Here is a 7,590-nt window from a genome sequence, read left to right on the forward strand (position 1 = left end):
TATACTGCAAACTCAATGCAAGTCAAGGAGCATAATACAGCTGCCAAACAACAATACCACTTGTGATTTTCCTGCCTTCATAGTGTCCAGAATGATATATACAATTATTCTGAAATACTCTTTCCTGGTCAGGCATCATATGCAGCATTATATCTGGCTCTGACTGCAACATTATCAGAGAAACAGTGAAAAACTGAAAGGAAGTAGATAAGCTTTTAAGTGACTGCTCTGTGTCAGGCACTACACTAAGTGCTCCACAAAAATCTCATATTATACTCTGTTATTATCCCCCTTTTACAGGTGATGAAACTGAGGCAGATTAAGTAACTTGCTCAGGGTGACACAGCTAGGGAGTGTCTGAGGCCAGTTTAAACTCAGGTCTTCCTAGGCCCACCACTCTATTGATTGTGTCACCTAGCTCCCTCACTCTGAACTCTAAAAGGTATTCAGAAAGTAATGGGCAGACTGGTGAGGGATATTGAAACTTTGTCATATGAGGTTCATTTGGAAGAAGGGAGGAACTTTAGAATAGATTTATGAAAACTAAGGAAAGACATAAAAGGCATGATAATTATCATCAAAGACTTAAAAAAGTGTTATGTATGAGAGGCATGAAATATTTTTTATAGCTCTGGAGAACAGAGAGAGTTAGGGCCAATGAGTAAAAGACAAAAGGAAGAATATCTCAGTTCAATATTACTAGGACAGAGTTGTTCTTAAAGTGCAGCAGATTGTCATATGATGGTAAGAATTCTGTCACTGGAAGTATTTGAGAAAAGAGAAGATAGTTGAGGCAGAACCAAGATGGTGGAGCAAAAGCAGAGACTTGCTTGAGCTCTCCCCCAAAGCCTTCCAAATACCTGTATAAATGACTCTAAATAAATTCTAGAGCTACAGAACCCACAAAATAGCTGAGTAAAACAAATCTACAGCCCAAGACAACCTGGAAGGTCTAGAGGAAGGGTACACTACACAAGACTGGGATGGAGTACAGTACCACATGGGTCAGGCCAGCACAAGCAGGGCCAGAGCAGGCCTCAGGGGACTGAATCACTGGCAGCTGTGGAAGTTTCCAAATTTCTCAACCCACAAATGCCAAACACAGCATAGAAGGTCAGCGGGAAAACTCTGTGGGACCTGGGTGAAAGAGCAGCATGGTCCTGCTTGCATCCAGCCCCAGCTCTGGGGCAGTGTAGGTGGCAGCAATGTCAGTGACAGCTGCAGCTTTCAGAGTTCTAAGCCTACAGACAGTGGGGGACCAAGCAGCTGATATAAAACCCCTGAAGCTTGGAACAGTACACCTCACTCCCACTGGAAGCAGAGTCCTACCTTCACAAAGACTTAAAAATCAAGTATTTGGCTAGGAAGATGAACAGACAGCATAAAAACACTCAGACTATAGAATCACTTTGGTGACAAAGAAGATCAAAACATACAACCAGAAGAAGACAACCAATTCAAGGCTCAAAGCCTCCAAGAAAAATAAGAATTGGTTGCAGGCCATGGAAGAGCTCAAAAACGATTTTGAAAATCAAGTAAGAGAAGTAGTGGGAAAATTATGAAGAGAAATGAGAGTGATGCAAGAAAATCATGAAAAATGAGTCAACAGCTTGCTAAAGGAGATCCAAAAAAAAGATGAAGAAAATAACACCTTAAAAATAGACTAAGCCAAATGGCAAATGAGGTCCAAAAAGTCAATGAGGAGAAGAATGCCTTAAAAAGCAGAAATGGAAAAGGAGATCCAAAAACTCATTGAAGTAGATAATTCCTTCAAAATTAGAATGGAGCAAATGGAAGCTAATAACTTTAGGAGAAATCAAGAAATTACAAAACAGAACCAAAAGAATGAAAAAATAGAAGACAATGTGAAATCTCTCTTTGGAAAAACCACTGATCTGGAAAATAGATCCAGGAGATATAATATAATAATTATTAGACCACCTGAAAACCATGATCAAAAGAAAAGAACCTAGACATCATCTTTCAGAAACTGTCAAGGAAAATTGCCCTGATATACTAGAAAGAGAAGGTAAAATAGACATTGGAAAAATCCACTGCTTACCTCTTGACAGAGATCCCAAAAGAAAAACTCCTAGGAATATTGTAGCCAAATTCCAGAGTTCCTAGGTCAAGGAGAAAACATTGCAAGTGGCCAGAAAGAAACAAGTTGAGATCTGTGAAAATAAAATCAGGATTACACAAGATCTAGCAGCTTCTGCATTAAAGGATCAAAGGTCTTGCAATATGATATTCCAGAAGTCAGAGGAGCAGGGATTAAAACCAAGAATCACCTACCCAGCAAAATTGAGTTTAATACTTCAGAGGGAAAAAACGAATATTCGATGAGATAAGGGCAGATAATTACATCTTACATAAAGAGGTTGGGAGGGGGGAGGGAGGTCAATCAATTACTGAATTAAAATAGAGTAACAAACTTGAAATCAAACAGATCTGAGTTCAAATCCTGACTCTGACCTTTAATGTTTGTGTGACCTTGGCTAAATCACTCAATTTCTATCATTCTCAGATTCTTCTTCTGAAAAATTAGTGGGTTGAATTAGATCAGTGGTGTTAAACTCAAATAGAATTAGGGCTACTAAACCAAATGGATAGATGGATAGATGGATAAAAAGATAACTAGATCCTTGCAGGCTTCATGTTGACTTATAAAATTACATATTTCTAAATTCTTTGTTTATTAATAGAAGACATTTCATTAAAATATAATGCATCAAATCATGGAGAAATAACATTTTATTCTGGTTTAGGCCACATTCAGGAGTATTCTGAGATGCTGCCTGCCAGTCATGTGTTTCACATTTCTAGATTAAATGGCTTTTGATGTCTTTTCCAAGTTTAAATTGATTTTCCTACCTATAATCATTGACTGAGTACTTATTATGTGGCAAGCACTAGATTAGGTATTAGGAATATGAACATGAAGAATGAGATGATTGCTACTAGTAAGGACCTCACATTCTAGTGCAAGACAGTGGTCTAATTAGATGACTTCTAACATTCCTTCCAACTCTTCAAATTCTGGGCATCATTTATTCTATAACTCAAGCACCTAATCAAGTCATAAAAGCAGTCATTACATTTAACTTTTGCTGTAATAGACAATGACTGGAGAGTGATTTTTTTTGTTTACTTATACATGCAGGTGTACAAGAACATGCATTCTACTGCCTAATATTTAACAGGCATTGGAAATAGAAATACTAAAATAAGATAGGTCCTACCCTCAAGAACCTTGCAATCTACTGAGAAGATACAAAATATTTATAGATAAGTAAATATAAAATATATACAAAATTAATACAAGAAAATATCATATATTCTTGATAATAAAAGAGAAGAATCCATAACAATTAGAAAAATCACAAAAGATCTCTTGAAGGAATTGATATAAGCACCAAGACTTGGAGAAACCTACAGTATCTGAGAAGTGGCAGTAAAGAAAGTGAGTATCCCAAGCATAGAAGACAGTCTCATTTTATATGTACATTGATATATTATGTGACAAAAATAATTTGAATAAGAACTACTGTAAAGCCTAATACAAATTTAAAAGAAAAAATACCTCAGTTTCACATGTATATGACACCAAAAGTATGACTATAAAACAATTGGTTAGGAAAAAAAACCTGGTGAGTAGACTGCATTTTGACATGAGGGTTATTTTTTATTGTATTTTGTTTTTAAAATTTATTTATATATAACATTTTTTTCTTAGTTTCAGAATCTCCCCCTCCTTCCCCTCCAACCCAATAAGAAGGCAAGCAATCTGACATCAATTATGCATGGTAGCAATATTAGCTGTGGGCCTAGAGGGAGCAAGCAGCTGCAGTAGCTTTGGAAGCTCTCAAGCCAGAGACAATAGGGTTATCTGGCAATGGGTCAGAAAGAAATTGCAGAGGACCTCTGTGCTACTACTAGACACAGGACAAGGTTCTGTTTCTGTTCTCCCTCTGACTTCCTAAGTCGTCTTGGACTGTAAAAACATCCTACTCCAATTTTTTGTTGGCACTGATTTTCTAAGATTCAATTTGAGGCATTATTTTAAAGTTGTTTGGAGGGGAATACTGGGAGAGCTCAGCTGCTCCCTCTACTCTACCATCTTGGTTCCACACTAACAAGTCTTTCCCTCAGTTCTGAATTGATATGAGTTTAACATATAGCAGGATAACCAAAAATGCCAACGTGATTTTTTTCCACACTGAGAAATTTTGTCTAAAATACGAGTAATAATAGTCCTACTGCATTAAGGTCAGAATATATCTACACTATATTCAGTTCAACTCTGGGTGCCCATTTAAGCAGGAAAATTGACAGTTCAAACATAATTAATCCAGAGGATAGAGACCAGAATGCTGCGGGAATGTGGATTTTGCCATGTGAAAATTGGTTTATATAACTGGAGATTTTTAATTTCTAAAAGAGAAGGCTTACATTCCCTAAAAAATAGATGGTCAAAAGGCATAAAAAGACAGTTCTCAAAAAAAGGAAAGAATTCTAGACTATCAACAGCTTTGTGTTTATCCTTCATTCTCGAGTAGGACCATGACCTCAAGATGATGACATGACTTGCAGTTGACTTTGATTTGAGTGAGGGAGAGCTGCGCAAGGTCACCAGCCTTACTTTCTTCTCCTGAGCCAGGAAAAAATGACTATGAACAGTCATATGAATGAATGCTCTAAGTCACTAATAGTAAAATGTAAAATGTAAATCAGTAAAAATGTAAATCAAAACAACTCTGAGGTTAACTGTTGAATTTACCTATGACTTAGAATTTTGGAAAGCAATTCGGAATTACACAGTAGCAAAAAATATCTATAACCTTTGATTCAGAAACCCCACTGCCAAACATATATTCCAACTATACCAATAATAAAAAAGCTTCGCACACAATAAAATATTTATAGCAGCATTTTTTTAGTATCAAAGAATTGAAACAAAATAGGTGAACACTGATTAGTGAACAGCAAAATCAGTTGCAGTATATGAATTTCATAAAATATTATTCTTTAATATGGTACATGCAGAGAAACTGGGAAGATTTATATGAATTTATTTCATTTATAGGAATCTGCTTTATAGAACTTTCATCAATAACTCCTTTTAACAGATTCCAATTCAAGAGTTTTTTAAAATGACTTTCTCGATTTTATCCCTTTTTACTTCTACATTTACACTATTTTCTTCATCTTTCCTCTAAAGTGTCAGTACTCTAACTATACACAAGAGAGTTAATTCAGAAATGAAACCTGTATCAGCAAAGTCATTTCCTCTCTGTTGGAATGTAATCAATTTCTTTGGGTGTATGTGTGTGTGACATTCTTCAGTGTTCAGTCCAGAATTTGTTGTCTCACTTCTTGAAGAACATATTCATTGTGTGAATATTCTTTATCCCTGTTTCACATTTTCTTGCAATTCTCGCTAATTCCAATTTTATATTAAAGTCATCAAGTATCAATGTATATATTAGTTCAACGTCAAGGGTTTTTCTCTCTCTGCAGGGACATCAGCTGCCCAGAGGGAGAATTACATAACATGTATCTTGGAAAAAAAGAGAATAATCAATATTAGGTTTCTGCAGTTGAAGGGAAAAGACATGTAATGGGTGGAATCAAGATCTGCACTTCTCCAATTCACCATGATAATTTCTGTGAATTGCTCAGGCAGTATAAGTCAAAGGGCTTTACCTTCTAGTGGGAGTTAAGGGGCTATTTAAACATTTCTTGTTTCCTGAATTTATTCATGTGCATCTGAGATTCCTCTTTGTTTCACTGAGTTTTGTGGCAGAGGAAATAAACAACTATTCCTTACCCAACAGTCTTATTATAAATTGAATACCTTTTGCCCACATTTGGGAATAACCTAGACACAAGCCATGCTTTAACTATATTTTAAACATTTTTCTGGAGGAATCCAGATTAGAATATTATGAAATTATGGTATACTTGACACCTTTGGTATTAGATGCCTAAGTTTTTTCCCATTCCCTGTGAACCCAGACTTCCTTGTGGGACCCAGTCCATGTGGTATATATTAAAAATGAAAATAAAAATGAATATAAATGTTTAGATGGGTAACTATTAGTCCCAAACATATTAGCAAATGCCTAGAATCACTTCCACTCTAAATCTAAGCTCATCTCTGAACAGTATATCTGCACACAAAACCTAGTTAAGCCCAGGACTTTCTCTTCTCTCCACTTTCTCAATGATCAGCATGGTCCATAGCACACCAGTCATACCAGTGACAGGCTTTTCAGATAGGCCAGCAAGTCTTTAAAATCCTTCCATCCTGCATTTCTCCTTTCTTAGTGCACAATTAGCACCCTCATTAAATCCCATCTCAGACTTTCTCCTATCTTCCCATGAAACATTCTTTCCAATCTCATTCTTCTTCCTCCTCCTCCCCTTCCCCTCCCTGCTGCCCAACTAACCCAAACCTTTATCAGTCCTGCACATTACTATACCTTTCCTTTGAGGCATATACTTTCCTTTCTCATTTTCTTAAATGGGATATGGAAGGGGATTAGGGGGAAAATAAGCCTAGAACTTACCCATTGCACTATACAACAGCCTCAGGGATACTGTGGATTTTGATTTGGGTCTTGACATATGTTCATTATACAAACGAGCACTCTGATATATAATAAATGCCACTTTTACTTTCCATTAGTTGGAAGGAACTAAAGTACTCAATTTCCTTTTTAATGTGCCCCAAATACATTGATTTGGAGACCAATGATTTTCTTTATCTAGTTGAACTCAGTTTTTAGTAATTAAATACGTGAATCAGGATATGAGTATCTCATTCATGTTGTGGAATGCCTTCATAAGATGTTTCTATCTGAAAAGATACTTTAACAGAAAAAAATAGCAATCTTACTTCAGAACAACCTCTTTCTTGATTCAACTCTTGGGTTCCATAAAAATTACATGTTTTGTGTTTCTCAGTTTGCACATTTCCACATGCTTTTCATTGTTAATGTGATGATGCTCCCCAAAAACCAAACTGCCAAGAAACAAAATCCTCTTTCTACACTTATCTGTCAATTGTTGTGTCTGATGAACTGAATTGCTTCAATGTGGAATTTTTATCATTGGAGAAACGTGAAGAGAAAGGTCGATGTAGTAAATTGGTCTAAGTCGAGTGGGTTACAGAAACAAACAAAAAAAGCCACCATAACCTAAGGTTGCATTAAAAGAAGAAAGGTGCCCGAGACAAGTGAGGTGATAACACTGTCCTACTGTACCAGAACCAGTTCACAGGAAGTGTATGATATTCAGTTTTGGACCCCACATTTTAATAATAACCCAGAAAAGCTAAAACTATCTAGAAGAGGGCAATCAAGATGGGGAAGGCCCCCAATATTATCTCCTTGATGCTCTTTAAGTTGCTTAACCTCTGTTTGCTTCAGTTTCCTCAACTGTAAAATAGGGATAATAACAGCACCTACATCAAAAGGTTGGTTTAGGATTTGAATAAGATTATATTCGTAAAGTGCTTAGCACAGTACCTGGCACAGAGTAGATACTATACAAATGCTAGTGGTTAATCTCGTTATGCTTTGTACC

This window comes from Notamacropus eugenii, chromosome 3 (genome assembly GCF_028372415.1).
Source record: "Notamacropus eugenii isolate mMacEug1 chromosome 3, mMacEug1.pri_v2, whole genome shotgun sequence".
In the NCBI taxonomy this organism is placed as follows: Eukaryota; Metazoa; Chordata; class Mammalia; order Diprotodontia; family Macropodidae; genus Notamacropus; species Notamacropus eugenii.